General features: G+C 43.0%; 1 protein-coding gene across 3 annotated transcripts in view; it reads right to left on the reverse strand.

Moving 5' to 3' along the window:
* btk (Bruton agammaglobulinemia tyrosine kinase) overlaps nt 1–20,481 on the reverse strand; it is a 127,255-nt gene extending 106,774 nt beyond the window's left edge. For 2 of the 3 annotated variants that reach the window (XM_043704298.1, XM_043704296.1), the window contains exon 1: nt 20,403–20,421. The gene's annotated coding sequence lies outside the window, so the exon portion shown is untranslated. Of the gene's footprint in view, nt 1–20,398 lie in introns of all 3 variants that reach the window. The other variant, XM_043704297.1, reaches the window with a different exon arrangement.
* Nucleotides 20,482–21,070: the final 589 nt, after the last annotated feature.

Here is a 21,070-nt window from a genome sequence, read left to right on the forward strand (position 1 = left end):
GTGTTTTCTCATAACCCTGCAAAGTTACTTATGTCAACCCCATTTCTAAACGTCTTTTTGAAAAGTTCCTGTGGAATCCGATCCCAGCATCACTTTGGGTAATGCGCTAGTGATCTTAATAAATACCCTCTCTGTGGAAGAATTTCTCCTTCATCCCACTCTCTTTACTTTGCCAAATTATATTAAAGCATTTTAGGGAAATGGCTTCCCTCTAATTGCTCAAAAGGACTCTCATCATTTGAATTAATACTTCCATTAGCTTTCTGTTTGGTGTTCCCACGCACAGAACAATCCAATCTCCATATGACTCTACATCCTGGTCAAACTCCCATATACCCTTTCTTACAAACATGCAAAATGCAAACAGGAATGGGCCACTTAACCCCTCAAGGCTGCTCTGCCATTCAATAAAATCATGGCTGATCGTTCAACACATTTACATAACCATAAACAGTTGATGTTCCAGCTCTGATCCTTGTGGCATGCCACTCGTTACATTTTACCAACCAGGAAGTGATCAATTTACGTTGTCTCTCTGCTTCCCGTTAGCCAGCCAATCACCTATCCATGTCAATATGCTATCCCAGTACGAGCTTTTATTCTCTGCAAGGGCCTTTGTTCTGATGCCTTATCAAATGCCTTCTGGATATCTAGTATAATACATCCACAGTTCCTCTTTATTCACAGCATATATTTCAAAAGTTAATTGGAGAGGCTACTCACAGGTAAAGGGACAGTTGGAAAGTGGGAGGCCTTCAAAGGTGAGATAACAAGAGTCCAAAGGCAGTATGTTCTGTTAATGTGATAGACAAGGCTGATAGGTGTAGAGAAAGTGGGGCTCTGGTGAAGAAGAAGAAGCAGGCATATGTCAGGTATAGACAGCTGGGATCGAGTGAAATCCTAGAGAAGAGTAAGGGCAATAGGGATATACACGAGAGGGAAATCAGAAGGTCAAAAAGGGGACATGAGATATCTTTGGCAAAGTGGGTTAAGCAGAATTCAAAGAGAGTCTACAAATATATCAAGGACAAAAGAGACACTAGTGAAAGAATGGAGCCCCTTAAAGATCATCTAGACCGTCTACATGTGGAATCACAGGAAATGGGTGAGATAATTAATGAATACTTTATGTCAGTATTTACTGTGCAGAAGGATATAGAAGCTAGGAAAGTTGAGGAAATAAATAGTGATGGCTTGAAAAGTCTATATTGCCAAAGAGGAGGTAATAGAGACATAAAACGCATAAAGGTAGATGAATCCTGAGACCTAATCAGCTTCTAACGTCTTCACTATGACGAGGTTAACTGAACACACCTGCAATTTTCTGTTTTCTGTCTCCCTCTCTAATAGAAATACAAATGTATAGGAATTTTGAAAAATTAAAACCAATGAATCAACTATTGCAAGAGTCATTTGTCCAAGGCCCTGACACTCTTTGATGTCAACAGAGGTGCAAGAAACACCACGTAAGGCCTGACCAATGATTTTAGAATGTTTAACATGATGACCCTGCTTTTGCTTTCACTGTCCTTATTCACAAACTATTACATTCCATATGCTTTCTCATTGCCTTATCAAGTTACCCTGCCAGAGTTACAGAAAAAAACAACTTCCCTTTGTGGGGAATCTAAGGGATTATAATCTTAAAGCTAGAGCTAAACTGTTTACAAATGAGAGCAGGAAAGACTTTTGCCTTGGTTGATGGGTCAGTCGTGAGGGGGCATAGATTTGGGGGAAGCGGCAGGAGATTCAGAGAAGATTTGAGAAAAAACATTTTTACTCAGCAGGTGGTAGGAATCTGGAATGCACTGCATTAAAAATATTTGGATGAACACTTGAAGTCTCACAACATTCAAGGATATGGGGCAAATGCAGGAAATTAGGACCAGCACGTCTTTATTGGTAGTTATTGTTGGTGCAGACTCAATGGGCCAAATGGTCTATTTTGCACTGTATGACGCTATACAGGGAGTAAAAACCTGGATCTCCCTCTTCCCCAAAAACCTGTGGACGCTGGAGCGCAGTGAGAGTTTTCCACCTGCGATTGGGAGGTTTTTGTTTGGTAAGGGTGTCAAGCAATATGAATAGAATTGTCACACATACTCAAAGGGTACAGTACAGTGAAAAGTTTATACATTGCCAATTACAGTGCCAACGTACAAACATACATAGGCACAGCTTCTTTAGTTACAAAACTTTAGACAATACAGAAATAAAAAGTCCAGCATTACAGAAATAAATCTTCGGTACAGAAGACTATGCTGCAACCTAGCTTCCAGTCCGCACGGGGCCCTATCTCCACACCATGCCAGTGACGCCACGCTGGGAGGTGGCTGTGCCAGGCTACGGCATTGCCATGCCACACAGGGAGGCCCTTATGTGAAGAGGCCCCTAGTTGAGGGATGCCACTGCGCCAGGTCAGGAGGTTGCCATGCTACACTGGGAGGCTGCTGTGGAAGGTCACCACACCACACCTGGAGGCAGCTGTGGGAGGCCACTGCACTGGGTCTGGAGGATGCCACACCATGCTGAGAGGCCGCAGTGCCAGGCCGGGAGGCCACTATGGGAGGTGGCTGAGCCAGGCCAGGAATCGTCACTCACTGAAGGCTAGGAATCGTCGCCGGAGGCCAGTGGTTGTCACACACCAGAGGCTGGGACACATAGCCGGAGAGCGGGAATCATTGCTGGAGCCAGGAGTCAAAGAGGAAAGAAAAGTAGGACACGAAGAGAAAAAAAAGCACTGGAAGGAAGAAAAAGAAAAAGAGCAGGGTGTAAGGGTGAGCTCCAGCTGGAGAGCCCTACTCCACCGCCACCTTACAACATATACATTGTAAGTAAAAGGTCTTGAGTTGTAGATCAATTATGATTGAAAGTGTGCCAGAGAAGGTTTGAGGAGCTGAATAGCCTGTCTATGTGGATGCATAATAAGCTCAATGAGTTAAATGACCATATACTTTTGCAATGAAGCAAATACAAGTGACTAACTAGTTACCTCCTGTAGCAGGCTTTATGGGTTAAGTGATCTAGGTCCCCAGAATATTAGCCTGGGTCTTGGATTGCTAACCTAGTGATAATACCACAATACATCACCACTGCATAAAAGGCCTGAGGGGCTGAATGGCCACCACCTGTTAGAGGCTACCATGAAGGAAAAGTGGAAGCAGTTGTCACTTGGAAAACATTCACAAACACTGAGATGATAATCACCAGATCTTTGTGTGACACTGACTGAAGGATAAAATATTGGCTGGGAATACTGAGGGATAACTCCCCCACACTTCCTTAGAATGATGCCATACCAGTTTACTAACATGTGCCTGACCAGGCAGATGGGATCTCAATTTAATGTCTCATCCTAAAGGCCCAATTGCAGCACTCCCTTGGCACTGCATTGGAGCCTCATCCTTGGTAGTAGGCCCAAGCCTCTGGAGTATGATCAAACCCAGAGAAACTGTAGTTCAAAGGCAAGAGTGTTAATCACTGAGCTGCAGATATCCATGTAAATAAGAGTACTCCAAAATGATTCACTATGATTATATTTGCATGCAAAATCAGAGGACATTGCAATGTCTGCACTCTTTTTTGGTGCAGGACACGACTGCAATTTTCAAAGGATTTGAGTAACTTCCCCTCAGCCGCTTTTGAACCATGATTAAAACTATTTGCAGAAACGGAAGAATTACTCCATTTCAGAAAGGTGGTGCTTTTATCTTTTTGTCCTAAAGGTTGTGTCTTCAAGACCCAGTCTGGAGAGTTCTTTCAGACTTTGGAACAAGTTTCTGTGTATTGCCATTCATTGGTCATGAACAATCCTGGATTGAAAGATGAGTAGGGGAATTCCACCTGGTATCCCCATCAATATTTAACCCATCGACCACAACTACCGCTGAAAATTCATTATCTGCTTGTTTATCACAGTACTGTTTGTGGGTGCCTGCTGTATGCAAATTATCAGCTGCATTTCATATATTACAACTGGGACCAAACCTCACACAATCTCAGAACACAGAAAGAAGCCATTTTACCCATTTTATTAAATAGTCCCAACTCCTGTTCTTCCCACATTGCTGCAAATTGTTCTTTTTCAATTACTTATCCAATTCCATTTTGAATGTTACTATTGAATCTGCTTCTAACTTTTCAGGCTATAACTCAGCATCAAACTAAATTCTGTATTCCCCTTTCTGCTTTTTGCTTTTCCGTCATTCGTAATTCCATGTCCTTAGCTTTACCAATCCTTCTGTCGGTGAAATCGTTTTCTCCTTAATCTCTTCATCAGCATTTCTCATCACTTTGAATGTACACGCTCAGAAGCACGTCATTGATGGTAAGGACTTTAGCTCCTTGCTTTTGACAATAAAAATGTAAACGAAAGCCTCACAGCAAGGGCTCCTGTAAATGCTCACAGACCCAGAAACATTATTCACACCTTTTTGTATATTGTGGTTGAATACTACAGGCCACTGGAGCAATCCCCTAGGTGCAACTTCAATGACAAATCAAATACAACTGCATCTTCTGCCTTGTCACAAGTAGAATATAAGCACAGATATGTGGCCATGTTATGTCTCCAACCAGAATTGTGTCCCCGTTAAAAAAGGGCTAGAATTGATTCCTAAACCTTTTGTGCATGTTGCCTCCAGCAGAGTGTTTTACTCGTATTGGACTTCACAACATAAAGATGGATCATGGGTAACATGATATTGAAAGATCAAACCGGCATTGACTCCAACTCACTAATATATACAAATACAATAAGCTCCCCATTATCCAGCATGTATGAGGAATGCATGGGTGCTACTACATGAATCTGCCAGTTGCATGAGAAATACTCTGATGGGAATCCAATACAGTATAGTCTAGTGTTTGTTAAATTAAAAATCTGAACTCAAAAGGACAGCGCAATTTACTCGCCAGGTGAAACTCCAGGGTGAATGTACAAATGTCAGAACTTTGTGTGCCAAGTTCAAGTGCACTTTCTCAAAAAACTTTATAAAAATGATAAATTTTCTTTGAGTTTTCTGCCAGTTGCATAAGAATTCTGGAAGCTTCATTAAGGGATAACGGGGAGTTTACCGTATTATGTTCACTACCACATCTGTGTCTGGGCTAACATTAAGCCATTCAGTTTAAGACAATAACACATGTTCATGTGTGCCATGCTACAAATGGCCCTGGTTCAGATGGAGTCCAAGACCTTTACAGGTTACATGCAATGATACAGCGATGATTTAATTGACCATATCCTGACATACTGGAATCCATCACCGAAGGCATTTTGGGTCTACAGGGACTGTAGGGGTCTACACAGCACAGGGACTGCAGTGGTTCAAGAAGGCAGCTCACCATCACCTTCTCAAGGGCAACTAGGGATGGGCATTAAATGCTGGCAGAGTGAGTGATGCCCATGTACCAACACAAAAACACTGGATTTGATGGAGATCTCCTCTCCAGCCTGATTGTCTGGGAGGCAGTCTCCAAAATGGCTGCATCAGGGGTCACCATCCAATTAAAGAGAGTGGATGGTGTTCATGGAGAGCCCACAACCAGGAAGGCTAACAGGCCCCATTCTCCTTGGCAGAGGTGGGCAATGCTACTGCAGGATGCAGAGTGTGGGGGCACCTCATTCTTAGAGCAGTCCCTTTGGAGTGGTTGGAATATATGGCAAACTCGATCCTGCCGAGGAGGGTGGAGGATGGGTAGCCATGCCAATAGATGGCTGATCAAAGCAGAGCTGGCTGCAATCCCCTTGGGAGGTAAGAATGGGTTAACAAGACATTAAGATTCATAGAATCCTTAGAATCCCTAGAGTGTGGAAACAGGCCCTTCAGCCCAGCAAGTCCACACCGATCCTCCAAAGAGTCACCCATCCAGACTCATTCCCCTATTATTCTACATCTACCCCTGACTAATGCACCTAACCTAAATGTCCCTGAGCACTATGGGACAATTTAACACAGAGAATTCACTTAACCTGCATATCTTTGGACTGTGGGAGAAAACTGGAGCACCCAGAGGTAACCCAGGCAGACAGGGCGAAAATGTGCAAACTCCACACAGACAGTCACCCTTGGCTGGAATCAAATCCAGTTTCCTGGCACTGTGAGGCAGCAGTGCTAACCACTGAGCCATCATGCTGTCCTAAAGGTATCATGGGCACTCCTACCCCCACCCCAAGAGTAGACAATGACTAGTCACTCTAGAAAGCTGCCAGGTTAGGATCTCTTGTTGGACTTCTGAATGGACCTGCCTTCAAACCTGCCCCATACCTGGATAAACTGCCCACAACTCCAGTATTGTGGGGAAGAGGTTTCAGATTCATAGTGAGCTTGAAGAAAAATGAGACCAAAACAAATCATTGTGCAGCAATTATACCCAAAACAAGCCTTAGATCCTGTCAATTGGTATCGTCCAAGGATGATGGAGCTCAATACAAAGGAGACAGAATTGGGGAGAGGAATGAGGATAGGGGTGGCAGGAGGAGGGCAAGTGGAGCTGTGGGAATAAGTGGAGTGGGATTGGAAAGCGTAGGAGTGGGGCTGAGGCAGGAGGAGTGGAGCCAGGTGAAGGCAGAGTGGGTTTGGATTTGTGGAGGGAGAGCTGAGTGAAGGAGGAGCTGGTTCGAGATGAGGGGTAGGAGTAAATGCAGTGGGAATAGTATGGGGAACATTCCCTCCTCTGGGTCAGAAGGTTCTGGTTCTGTGCGCCACTCCAGGCTGTGAGCATAACCATCAGGGTGCACCCTCCAATGTAGTACAAAGGGAGAGAGCTGCACTGTTTTAGGTGCCATCTTCTAAGTCCTCTCTCCCTGTTCGGGTGGATATACTATTTAAGCAGAGAACAGGAGAGTCATCCCCAGTGTCCTGTTAATAATGACCCCTCACTCAATGTCACATTAGGGGAGTGTGGGCTGATTTGAAAGAAAAAGGTAACTGCCACCTTTCACAGAAATTCAGGCTTTGTATGTTTATATCACCAGGCACGGAAGGAAGACGAAGACAAGGTTTCACTTTCATTGTCAGCTACAAATAATCAAATCGCAAAGCCTGGCAGACAAACCAACTGACTGGAGAGGGGCTTGCAAAAATTCTCAACAACTTTGAAAACGCAAATGCTGAAAGATTGTCCTGTCTGGATGTTGAACTGAAAACAAACACACAGACTGAGCATTAACAGCTGGGGAATCTGATAGGAAGATGTTTCAAAGAATATTATCCCAAAGAGAAAGAATTGGTTACCACAGGGTGACTGGGACTTAAGATTTGATTGTCAGAAAAAAAACAATTAGTAAACATTTAAACAGCAAACGATGAAGAGTAAGAGCTGGATTTGTAATAGACTGCTTCAGTCAGTGAGTTCTTTCAACACAGGGGAGATGAGCTAAAATATTCCGATAAATTGGATATATTGTTAGAAGTGTAACAAGTGTTGACAGAAGATTGACAAATAAGAGTGTAAGGAGTTTTCTGTGGACCATAAAGATAGAAAGACAGGCTAATTAGAGTCATAAAGTCAGAGAGACATACAGACCCTTTGGTCTAACTCGTCCATGCTGATCAGATATCCTAACGTAATCTAGTCCCATTTGCCAGTACTGGGCCCATATCCCTCCAAACCCTTCCTACTCATAACCCATCCAGATGCCTTTTAAATCTGTAATTGTACCAACCTCCACCATTTCCTTTGGCAGCTCATTCCATACATGTACCACCCTCTGTGTGAAAAGGTTGCCCCTTACATCTCTTTTATATTTTTCCCCTTTCACCCTAAACCCTCTAGTTCTGGACTCCTCCACCACAGGGAAAAGACCTTGACAATTTATCCTATCCATGCCCCTCATGATGTTATAAACTTCTACAATGTCACCTCTCAGCCTCCGATGCTCCAGGGAAAACAGCCCCAGCCTGTTCAGTCTTTGCCTATAGCTCAAATCCTCCAAACCTGGCAACATCCTTGTAAATCCTTTCTGAACCCTTTCAAGTTTCACAACATCTTTCCGATAGGAAGGTGACCACAATTGTACCGAATATTCCAAAAGTGGCCTAACCAATGACCTGTACAGCTGCAACATGACATCCTATCTCCTATATTCAACACTGTGACCAATAAAGGAAAGCATATCAAATGCCTTCTTCACTATCCTATCTACCTGTGACTCCACTTTCAAGAAACTATGAACCTGCACTCTAAGGTCTCTTTGTTCAGCAACACTCCCTAGGACCTTACCATTAAGTGTATAAGTCCTGTTCTGATTTGCTTTTCCAAAATGCAGCACCTCACATTTATCTAAATTAAATTCCATCTGCCACTCCACAGCCCATTGGCCCATCTGATCAAGGTCCCGTTGTAATCTGAAGTAACCTTCTTCGCTGTCAACCACGCCTCCAATTTTGGTGTCATCTGAAAATTTACTAACAATACCTCTTAGCTCACATCCAAATCATTTATATAAATGATGAAAAGTAGTGGACCTAGCACTGATGCTTGTGGTACACCACTGGTCACAGGCCTCCAGTCTGAAAAACAATCCTCCACCTCTGTTTTCTACCATCAAGCCAGTTCTGCATCCAAATAGCTAGTTTTCCCCTGCAATGAACAGCAATAACTCAAAACTAAATGCAGTAAAAAAAAAGTTAGAAGATGCTTCACAGAAACATAACCAGTGACAAATTTCCAAAAATAGCCAGCTGCTATAGAGTGTGAAATGAAATGTAAAGGTGCAGCTTGCACAGTTTGGGTGGAGAAAGAATCAGAGTGAATATTTTGAGGTAAAGAAACCTTCTTCGATAAAGGTGTGACACTGCTGTTACAGAAACTGTAGGTCCAGGCTAAATTACCAATTAAATTAGCAGGTCTTACACTCAGGGCAGCTGAAGTAGGAATTGAGTGCATTTACTGCTGTTGGCATTGAATCGGAGACCTGAATGGAAAATTCTGTCAATGGGAATGAGAAATTTGATTTCCCTACACAGCCTTCCATTGTAATTGCATTCAGCAATGAGCCACTGAGCCATGAAGAACTCTAGATTCAGAAGTACTGTCCACTGATTAGATTAGATTACTTGCAGTATGGAAACAGACCCTTCGGCCCAACAAGTCCACACTGACCCGCCGAAGTGCAACCCATACCCCTACATTTACCTCTTCTTACTTAACACTACGGGCAATTTAGCATGGCCAATTCACCTGACCTGCACATCTTTTGGACTGTAGGAGGAAACCGGAGCACCCGGAGGAAACCCACGCAGACACAGGGAGAATGTGCAAACTCCACACAGTCAGTCGCCTGAGTCGGGAATTGAACCCGGGTCTTTGGCGCTGTGAGGCAGCAGTGCTAACCACTGTGCCACCGTGCTGCCCAATGGGCACGATGGGGTGTATATTCCCAGGAGTACCATTGACAGGTGCTGTCTATTGATGGGATGTTTGTTCCCAGGTGCTGTCTATTGATGGGGTTTGTGTTCCAGGGTGTTTTTTTAAATTGATGGGTGTGAGAATTTTAATTCTATCTTTTGTGATGATGTATATTGTCAACATTGTTTGTTGATCAGCTTTTTTTTCATGGGTGCAGTCCAACATGGATTATCTTTGGTATGTCTATTGATGGAGTGCTTGTAGACTCAGGCTTATAAACATTTCAGCACAAAAGGATGCCAGTCAACAAAGACCTGGACTATACTCATCCCAAATCACATTTTCCAGCTCTTGGCCCATAGCCGAGGAGGCTATGGTAACATTAATAAATGTCTAAATACTGTTTAAATGCTATGAGAGTTTCTGACTCTGACCTTTTCATGCTGTGAGTTCCAAACCCCTACCATCCTCAGAGTGATAAACCTTCATTTCAAATCTTCTTTGAGCCTTGTACCTCTTTCTTTAACTCAACGTTACCTGGTTATTGATCCCTGTACTATATCCAGTAGATGTATCATGTGCTATTGAACTGTGTTCTCCTGATATTTTCCTCCACCCATATCATTTTTATTTGTCATTGTCTGCCTGCCTCGGGGGTGAGAGTTTAAGTTTCTCCGTCACTAGAGTGGATTTATTCGTTAGAAATAGTATTTTCTTTTGTGTGTGCAGAAACATGGTTAATGGTTTCTGTTAACCTGAGTTCGCCATGTAGGAACTCTGGGGACTTTGAGGATTCAATTAAATTTAGGGTGGCACAGTAGCTCAGTGGTTAGCACTGCTGCCTCACAGCACCACGGATCTGGGTTTGATTCCAGCCTTGGATGTGAAGTTTGCACATTCGCCCTGTGAATGTGTGGGTTTCCTCCAGGTGTTCCAGTTTCCTCCCACCAGCCAAAGATGTGCAGGTGAGGCGAATTGGCCATGCTAAATTGCCCATAGTGTTTAAGGCTATGTAGGTTAGGTGCATTGGTCAGGGGTAAGAGATATGAGGGTGGGCGAATGGGTCTGGGTGAGTTGGCCTTTGAAGGGTCAGTGTGGACTTGTTGAACCAAAGGGCCTGTTCCCACACTGTAGGGATTCCATGATAACGGGTTGACTCTGGGAGAAGTGGGCTCGAACATCACTGAATATCAAATGGGCCATGACAAGAGACTGGGGGCTCTTGAAGGATTATTCTAGAACAGACAATGAGGATTTGAACATAAGGTTAGTAAATAATTGAGGATTAAAGAGAGCACGAGGTTCTGTACTATAGAAAAGAAATGGCATTGGATGCTGCTAAAGACTTCCTGCAGGTGGCAGAGCAATTCTGATGGACATAACCTAGGTCACAAAAGCCAGATAAATTCAAGTGGCAAGTGAGTTGCAAGTTGAATTTTGGCTAACACTGAGAAGACAGAAATAATTGAAGGTATAGCATTTAGATTTAGTACGGACCAGTTACCCTAACCAGTGAGGTCTCAGAACCAGTTAAAATTGAGTTATTGCTAAAGTGATTTAAATATGAGGAAAGAATGATAAAGCTGGAGATGATATTCCAAAGTACAGAAAAAAATAAGGAAATGCAGATGGAATTGAAAAGGCCGGAATTAGGGATGAAAGAGAAAATGAGAGAAGGAAAGAAACTTTAAACATAAAGTGCTGCACTTTAATAAAGTAATATCAGATGCTGATGGAGGAAGAAAATTGGGAAAATCCGAGCAATAATTTTAAATTTAAATTCATACAGGTCCTAGCAAAATTTGAGTGCAAGAATATGGAGGCATTCTTTGTCATTTGATTAAATAGTAACTCAAATGAATTGGCCAAAGAAACACTGGACACTGTCCATGCAAAGCAAATTGAACTGTAGAGCACAGGAAATTTATGCACCATTGTCAGAAGGTATTTCAATGGATTATGACTCTGTTAAAAAAAACTATAATGCATGCATATGGGTTACTGCATGAAGCACGTACGCAAAGGTTTCGAAACTTCAGGAAGTAACCTGGACAAAATACATGAAATTTGAATGGATTAAGAAAAGTAATTTTGACAGGTACTTATGTGCATTAGAAGGTAAAAACCTTCTAATGAAGAGAGCATTCTCTTGGAAGAATATAAATCCTCACTACTTTCCGTAAAAGGAACTCAGGTTGAAGACCAAAGGTTTGCAACTGTTAGACAAGCAGTCTCTAGCTGTCAGTTACGAGCTGACCCATAAAACTAGAATTTTTTTTCCATGATCTACATAAGTTCAAAAGGGATAGAAAATGGGAGATTGAAAGAACAGTAAGTATCTGGAGTAAAGAATCGATAACTGGGAATGTCTTCTCCTTAGATCAGAAAGGAAGGTACGGAAGATGGAGGTGAAAATCAAAGGTCCAACATTTCCATTGCAAATAGAAACATTGAAGCATAGAAAATAGCAGCAGCAGTAGGCCATTCAGCCCTTCAAACCTGTTCTACCATTCAATTTCATCATTGCTAATGATTCAACTTCGTACCTTTTCCTGCTTTCTTCCCATATCCTTTGGTCCCTTTAGCCCGAAGCACTTGTATCTATTTTCTTCTTGAAAATATTTAATGTTTTGGCCTCAGCCACTTTCTGTGGCAGAAAATTCCACAGGCTCATCACTCTCTGGGTGAAGACATATCACCTCAACTCAGTCCCAAATGGCCTTCCCCAGTTCCTCAGATCGGCTCCCCAGTCATCAGAACATCTTTCCTGCAACCTTATAAATGGGATACATTTATTTAGGATGCCAGATATTGCAAGAGAAGCTCATGGGAATTATTGGGGTTTAGACCATAAGACCATAAGACAAAGGAGTGGAAGTAAGGCCATTCGGTCCACTCTGCCACTTAATCATGGCTGATGGGCATTTCAACGCCACTTACCCACACTCTCCCCATACCCCTTAATTCCTTGCAAGATCAAGAATTTATCAATCTCTGCCTCGGAGACATTTAATATTCCAGCCTCCACTGTGCTTCATGGCAATGAATTCCACATGCCCACCATTCTCTGGCTGAATAAATGTCTCCTCATCTCCATTCTAAATTGACCCCCTCTAATTCTAAGGCTGTGCCAATGGGTCCTAGTCTCCCCATCTAATGGAAACAACTTCCCAGTTTGTGAGAGTAAGTCTGAAAAGGAAACGAAAAAGTGAAATGCCATTGACCAAATTGTAGGTTTAACTGAGTAGGTTTAAGAGAGTAGATAGTAAAATGGCTCTAAAGGACTTTTGTTCAAAGGGAAGATAACCCTTTTTTCTTCAAATGAGGCATCTAAATTGCTAATTACATTTAGGTTGCAGAAAAAGCTTACACTCTCTGGCTGGAGATGGATTTAGTTTCTCTCCAGAAATTTCAACAAAGATCAAAGTGTTGGTAAATGGGAAAGTTGAAGAATATATTCCAGGTCCATTTTACAAATTGAAGTGTAACTTGCTGTCTGGACAGGTGGTAGTCAGGGTAGTTAAGAAATTACTAGATGAAATTGGTTTACTCCTGGCGAATGATTTAAAATGAGTGAAAGTTATAGATTTGTCAATAATCGCAGAAAAAAATAAGAAATGCAGATGGAATTGAAAAGGCTGGCATTAGGGATGAAAAAGAGATTGAGAAAAGGAAAGAGACTTTAAACTTAAAATACTGGAGTTTAAAATTAGAAATAGCAGATGCTGATGCAAATCCTATTGACAATTTAAAGTCTCGCAAGGAAATGTTTAGGTTTGTACAGGTCGCAGAAAATCCAAGTGAGTCTAAATAGATGAAACAATAACAAAACCAAGTTCCATGTATTTTCCATGTATGTAGTGACCAGAGCAATGGCTAAACGAAGTTTATCACCAGAGATCACTGTAATGCCACAGTTGAATATTCAGACAGACCAAACACTATTTAAGAATTAGGACAATTCCAAAGAAGTGTTTGGTATATCCCCATTGATTAAAGTTCAGGAAGCATATTCAGAGTTGAGTAAGTTAGCTCACAGCTCACACTGAGGCTGTGGCTAAAGGAATTCCAGAGTGTTATTATATGCAAAACAGTTCTGATAAGGAAGTGGAGACAACCTCACAGACCTGCAGATGAAAAGTGGATGATTGTTCTTCAAATGATGGTACTGCCCAGATATTGCGAATGAAGTGTCATATTGCATGAAATTCGTATGGCAGAACACAGAAAAATGGAAAATGCAGGTATCAAAAGCAGTATATTTGACATCGAGAGGACTTCATAATCGTGTAGTGCAATTCTGTAATGTATTATACACAAGATGTCATAGGAAAATTTAAATTAAAACAATACTTCTGATACCTTTACCGGTTTTACAAGAAACATTCAAACAGGTGTTAGGAAATTTTCTAAATCCATTATTAAAAATGAAAGCAATACTCTCTAGGTAATGCGTTTTGTTGCAACGATTCAATGGAAAGATTATTCATATTGCTGGAAAAGATAATATCTCAGGATCACAGAATTGTTGTGGTGCAGAAGGAAACTGTTCAGCCCATTATGCTTGCAACAGTTCTATGACCTAGTACCAGTCTCCTGCCTTTTCCCCATCTCCCTGCATAGCTTTACTATCTAAATAATCATTTAATAACTTCTTGGAAGCCTCAATTGAACCTGCCTCCATCATTTTTCCAGGCAGAGCATTCTATATCCAAACTACTCACTAATATGGACAATCGCAGATATATTGTTCCAAGTGTAAAACAATGGAATAAGTTAAAGATTTCAGAATTGCTGAAAAGTTGCATAAGGTTGGATATGTGGGGAGGAAGGACGAATGGATGCAAGTCTCATTTTTTGTTGTTTATGTATGATACCTTGAAATGAAATGCATTCCTGCAATGCTGTTTAACCTGATGTAAAGCTGGTGTCATATAAAGATCACATCTCTTTATTCTTTCTTGTTTTGGATAGTTGGTCAAAATGGGAAAGGGACTGCTTTAAACCTGTGGAGGAGATGCTGGATTTTTAAAAACAAGTTACTGGAACACATTGTGAGTTGTGTTTGCACTATTGCTTTGTTCAAGCAGTGAGGGAAGATGTTCAAAACTTAATGTCATGATTAAGTCAGCATTGACCTGGTAGACACTGAGAGTGGGAAATTATAATGAGGAAAGGAGGAGTAGCTGAATAAATACTTTAAATCAGTCTTTGTGGCACAATACAATAATAGTATTCCAAAAATGCTAAATAAGTAAGGGGATAAAAGAAGAAAGGAAAAATTTACAATCACTATCATTAGAGAAAAAATACCAAAGAATATAATAGGGCTAAAGACCGATTAATCACATGGACCTGATGGGTTGCAGCTAGTACATTAAAGGAAGTAGTTACAAAGATAAAGGATGCACTGATTGAAATCTTTCAAGAATTCTTAGATTCTGTAAAATCTTGGAGGATTGGAAAACTCCAGCTAGTCTCTCTTCATAACTGAATCACTCGAGCCCAGGCAAAATCCTGTTGAATAGTTTCCTTAGTTCCTCTAGAGGAATTTCTATAGCATGTAGATAAGAACTGCACATCGTACTCCAGCTGTGGCATAATATACATTATATAACTAACAATACATAACATTATATTCAGTTTCATCATAACTTCCCTGCAATTGTATTCAATGCCTTGATTAATAAAAGTAAGTATTCTATGTGCCTTCTTAACAACCTTATCTACCTGCTCTGCTGCCTTCAAGGACCTATAGACATGCACACCAAGGTCCCTCTGATCTTCTGTTCTTCCTAGAGTGCTACCATTCAATTAGTCCTCCCAAAATGCAACACCTCACACCTCTCAGGATTGAATTTCATTTCCCACTATTCAACCCATTTGACCAGTCAATTCAGGCTTTCCTCCTCATTGTTTACAAACACCACCAATTTTCAAATAATCTGTAAACTTATTGACCATATTTCTTACATTCATGTCTACATCATTAATGTACACAACAAACAGCAAAGAACCCTGTGGTACACCACTGGACACAAGCATTCAGTCACAAGAGTACTCTTTGATCATCACCCTCTGACCCTAAGCCAAGTTTGGATCCAATTTGAAAGATTTCCATGAAACCCATGCGCTGTTACATTCTTAACCAGCTTGTCATGCAATATCTCATCAAACCTTACTGAAGTCCATCTACACCAACGGTATTACTCTAATCTACACCTCTACTTCACTCAGCAAATTCAATCCAATTTGTTAGACGACATCCACCTTGGAAGGCCATATTGACTATCATTGATTAATCCTTGCTTCTCCAGTGGAAATGAACTCTGTTTCTCAGAATTTTAATATCATCTTGCATGATGTGTACTGATAAAATATGTATTCCCAGGTGCTGTCCATTGATTGGGTGCATGTTCCTGGTTGCTGTCTATTGATGGGGTGAGTGTTCCCGGGTGGTATCTATTGATGAGGTGAGTGTTCCCGGGTGGTATCTATTGATGGAGTGAGTGTTCCCGGGTGGTATCTATTGATGGAGTGAGTGTTCCCGGGTGCTGTCTATTGATGGGGTAAGTGTTCCCGGGTGGTATCTATTGATGGGGTGAGTGTTCCCGGGTGCTGTATATTGATGGGGTGAGTGTTCCTGGGTGGTATCTATTGATGGAGTGAGTGTTCCCGGGTGCTGTCTATTGATGGGGTGAGTGTTCCCGGGTGGTATCTATTGATGGAGTGAGTGATCCCGGGTGGTATCTATTGATGGGGTGTATGATCTCGGGTGCTGTCTATTGATGGGGTGAGTGTTCCCGGGTGGTATCTATTGATGGAGTGAGTGATCCCGGGTGGTATCTATTGATGGGGTGTATGATCTCGGGTGCTGTCTATTGATGGGGTGAGTGTTCCCGGGTGGTATCTATTGATGGGTTGAGTGTTCCCGGGTGCTGTCTATTCATGGGGTGAGTGTTCCCGGGTGCTGTCTATTCATGGGGTGAGTGTTCCCGGGTGCTGTCTATTGATGGAGTGAGTGTTCCCGGGTGGTATCTATTGATGGGGTGAGTGTTCCTGGGTGCTGTCTATTGATGGGGTGAGTGTACCCGGGTGCTGTCTATTCATGGGGTGAGTGTTCCCGGGTGGTATCTATTGATGGGGTGAGTGTTCCCGGGTGCTATCTAATGATGGAGTGAGTGTTTCCAGGTGGTATCTATTGATGGGGTGAGTGTTCCCGGGTGGTATCTATTGATGGGGTGAGTGTTCCCGGGTGCTATCTAATGATGGAGTGAGTGTTCCCGGGTGCTGTCTATTCATGGGGTGAGTGTTCCCGGGTGGTATCTATTGATGGGGTGAGTGTTCCCGGGTGCTGTCTATTCATGGGGTGAGTGTTCCCGGGTGCTGTCTATTGATGGAGTGAGTGTTCCCGGGTGCTGAATATTCATGGGGTGAGTGTTCCCGGGTGCTGTCTATTCATGGAGTGAGTGTTCCTGGGTGCTGTCTATTGATGGCGTGAGTGTTCCCGGGTGCTATCTATTGATGGGGTGTGCGTTCCTGGGTGCGGTCTATTGATGCATGCGTGTTCCCGGGTGCTATCTATTGATGGGGTGTATGTTCCCGGGTGCTATCTATTGATGGGGTGTGTGTTCCTGGGTGCGGTCTATTGATGCATGTGTGTTCCCGGGTGCTATCTATTGATGGGGTGTGTGTTCCCGGGTGCTATCTATTGATGGGGTGTGTGTTCCCGGGTGCTATCTATTGACAGGGTGTGTGTTCCCGGGTGCTGTCTATTGATGCGTGTGTGTTCCCGGGTGCTGTCTATTGATGCGTGTGTGTTCCCGGGTGCGGTCTATTGATGCGTGTGTTTTCCTGGGTGCGGTCTATTGATGTGTGTGTGTTCCCGGGTGCTATCTATTGATGGGGTGTGTGTTCCTGGGTGCGGTCTATTGATGAGTGTGTGTTCCTGGATGCGGTCTATTGATGTGTGTGTGTTCCTGGATGCTATCTATTGATGGGGTGTGTGTTCCTGGGTACGGTCTATTGATGTGTGTGTGTTCCCGGGTGCGGTCTATTGATGTGTGTGTGTTCCTGGGTGCGGTCTATTGATGTGTGTGTGTTCCTGGATGCGGTCTATTGATGTGTGTGTGTTCCTGGATGCGGTCTATTGATGTGTGTGTGTTCCTGGATGCGGTCTATTGATGTGTGTGTGTGTTCCTGGATGCGGTCTATTGATGTGTGTGTGTTCCCGGGTGCGGTCTATTGGTGTGTGTGTGTTCCTAGGTGCGGTCTATTGATGCGTGTGTGTTCCCGGGTGCGGTCTATTGATGCGTGTGTGTTCCCGGGTGCGGTCTATTGATGCGTGTGTGTTCCTGGGTGCGGTCTATTGATGCGTGTGTGTTCCTGGATGCGGTCTATTGATGTGTGTGTGTTCCCGGGTGCGGTCTATTGATGTGTGTGTGTTCCTGGATGCGGTCTATTGATGTGTGTGTGTTCCTGGATGCGGTCTATTGATGTGTGTGTGTGTTCCTGGATGCGGTCTATTGATGTGTGTGTGTGTTCCTGGATGCGGTCTATTGATGCAGTACGGTTATCGATTGTTGTCCATTCATGGAGTGTGTGCTCCTCGATGCTGTCGATTGATGGGGTGCGAGTTTGTGGTTACAGAGTCATAGAGATGTACAGCATGGAAATAAACCCTTCGGTCCAATGCATCCATGCCGATCAGATATCCTAACCTAATTTAGTTCCATTTGCCAGTACTTGGCCCATATCCCTCTAAACTCTTCTTATTCATATACCCATCCAGATATCATTTAAATGTTGTAATTGTACCAGCTTCCACCACTTCCTTGACAGCTCATTCTGTACAGGCACCACCCTCTGTGTGAAAAATTTGCCCCTTAGGTCCCTTTTAAATCTGACTCCTCTCACCCTAAACCTATGCCCCTCTAGTTCTGGACTCCCCCACTTCAGGGAAAAGACCTTAACTATTTATCCTATCCATGCCCCTCGTGGTTTTATAAACCTCTATAAGGTCACCACTCAGCCTCCGATGCTCCAGGGAAAACCGCTCCAGCCTATTCGGTCTATCCCGATAGCTCAAATCTCCAACCCTGGTAACATCCTTGTCAATCTTTTCTGAACCCTTTCAAGTTTCACAACATCCTTCCGAGAGGAAGGAGACCAGAATTGCATGCAATATTCCAAAAGTTGATGTCGACTGATGAGGTGCAGGTTCTGCCTGTTGATAGGGTGTATTTTCTTGGGTGCTGTCTATTGATGGGATGTGTGTTCCTGGGTGTTGTCAATTAATGTGTATTCCCAGGCGAACATAAACATAGGGCAGTACAGCACAGGAACAGGCCTTGCGGCCTACCAATTCTGTGCTGATCATGATGGTATTCTAAATTAATACTATCTGCCTGCTCATGGTCCATATCCTTCTATTCTCTGCCTGTTTGTGTGTCTATCTAAATGCCTCTTAAACTTTGCTAACATATCTGCCTCTACCACCTCCCCTGCCAACATGCTCCATGCACCTACCACCCTCACTGTAAACAACCTTTCTCACACATCTTTAAACTTGCCCCCTCTCATCTTAAGTGTCTAGGTTAGAGTGGTGCTGAAAAAGCACAGCAGGTCAGGCAGCATCCGAGGAGCAGGAAAATCAAAGTTTTGGGCAAAAGCCCTTCATCAGGATTCCTGATGAAGGGCTTTTGCCTGAAACGTCGATTTTCCTGCTCCTCAGATGCTGCCTAACCTGCTATGCTTTTCCACACACCACTCTAACCTAGACACTGATTTTCAGTATCTGCAGTCTTCACTTTTGCCCTCTCACCTTAAACCTATGCCCCCTAGTATTTGACACTTCCACCCTCCAACTATCCATAATGCTCATAATTTTAGATACTTCTATCGTAAAAGCTCTCCTTATTGCTAACACATTCCAATCCAGGTAACATCCTGGTAAAGCTCTTTTGCACCATCTCCACAGCCTTTGCATCCTTCCTATTGTGTGGTGATTAGAACTGCACACAATACTCCAAACGTGGCTGAACTAAATTCTCATACAGCTGCAACATGACTTGCCTACTTTTATAGTCAGTGCCCTAACCGATGGAGATAAGCATGCCGTATGCCTTCTTCATCACCTAAAGGTCTGGCTATTTAGTTTACTTTCTGTTTATTGATGGGGTGTGTGTTTCTGTGATTCTATATTCAAGACTGAGATTGATTAACTTTAGACTGAAGGGAAATGGGGGAGAGCAGTAGAAATTCAAGTTGACAGCCATGATCTTTCCAAACAATGAAGCAGACAGGAAGAACAGGACTGTGTACACCTGCGTCCTTCTCTCGTGGCCTCATGATGGGATTTTGCAAGCTACTCTGACTGTGCTTCCTCTGTACTGGTTCATCTGTTGGCGTGGCCATTGCAAGTTTTTGAGATTCACATTTAAATCAAGGTGTAATCTGTTATCCCAAAGATACTAGCAAGCCCCCAGTTGTTTGGGAGCTAAAATTAAAAGGAGGAATTGCAATTTTAAAGGCAGCCTCCTTCATCCTCCATGGAAGTAAGCCTGTTTTATCTGTGGCAAAAGTTGAAGTGCTGGGTTTATTTGCACATTTTGTAGTGGTTTTGAAAGAATCACACCTTCAGTGAAGTTTGACAAAGCTTTACCACACTCAGACAGAGGTAATTTAAAGCCTTCAGAGCCTGTAATTTACAGCACAGATGCATGAGGGCACCTGAGGCTGGAAGGCACAAGCGACAATGTAACCTCGGTCCCACTCCCAGGCACATTGCTACATTAGGGGACAGCAGAAACAAAGGGGCCGCTCTCCTTAATTATTCATTAAACACGACTGGTTTGCAGAAACACAGGGCAAAAACACTTACAGTTCTGCAGTTCCCCAAATCCAATCTAAACAGGAAAACAAACCAACCAACAAAATAAGCTAATCTCCCCACACGCACTGTGAAAATGCATTGCAACGGACAGATTGTAATTAAATCCACACATTACTGTATTGCCCAACATAGAATCCTTGTTTCACTTACCTACAATCTATCCATGCACGGCAAGGATCGGTTTAGCTGTCCTCCCTGTCTCTTTAATTTATCTAAGACAATGTTAGCTCCACCCTGTGCCAGGAACTAGCAGATAAGTTCCTCATTTCCATCAGAGGGCAGTTTTTATTTAAATTAATATGTATTTAAACATCCATTGCTGCCCCCTTCTGTTTGCTGTACCTAGTGCCTCAAGTTATTTGCCCAAACAACCTGTTCAAACAACCTGTTATGATACATCCTGGGAGGTAGGTTTGCTACCACTCTTCGGGGGGGTTTAAACTAATTTGGCAGGGGGATGGGATCTGAACTTGTAGTCCAGCAAGTAGGCTAGCTGTTTGTCAGGATGTCCAAGAATGTAGGGAGGCTGTTGAGAAGGTAGCACTGACAGGGAGTACTTGCGGACACAGAGATGGGCTCAAGAAGTGTGTATACTTCAATGCAAGGAGTATCAGAAATAAGGTGAACTTAAGGCGTGGATCAGTACCTGGGACTACCATGTTGTGGCCATCACGGAAACGTGGATAGAAGAGGGACAGGAATGGTTGTTGGAGGTTCCTGGTTACAGATGTTTCAGTAAGATTAGGGAGGGTGGTAAAAAAGGAGGGGGGTGGCATTGCTAATTAGAAATGGTATAACGGCTGCAGAAAGGCAGTTCGAGGG

The sequence above is a fragment of the Chiloscyllium plagiosum genome, chromosome 15 (genome assembly GCF_004010195.1).
Source record: "Chiloscyllium plagiosum isolate BGI_BamShark_2017 chromosome 15, ASM401019v2, whole genome shotgun sequence".
In the NCBI taxonomy this organism is placed as follows: domain Eukaryota; kingdom Metazoa; phylum Chordata; class Chondrichthyes; order Orectolobiformes; family Hemiscylliidae; genus Chiloscyllium; species Chiloscyllium plagiosum.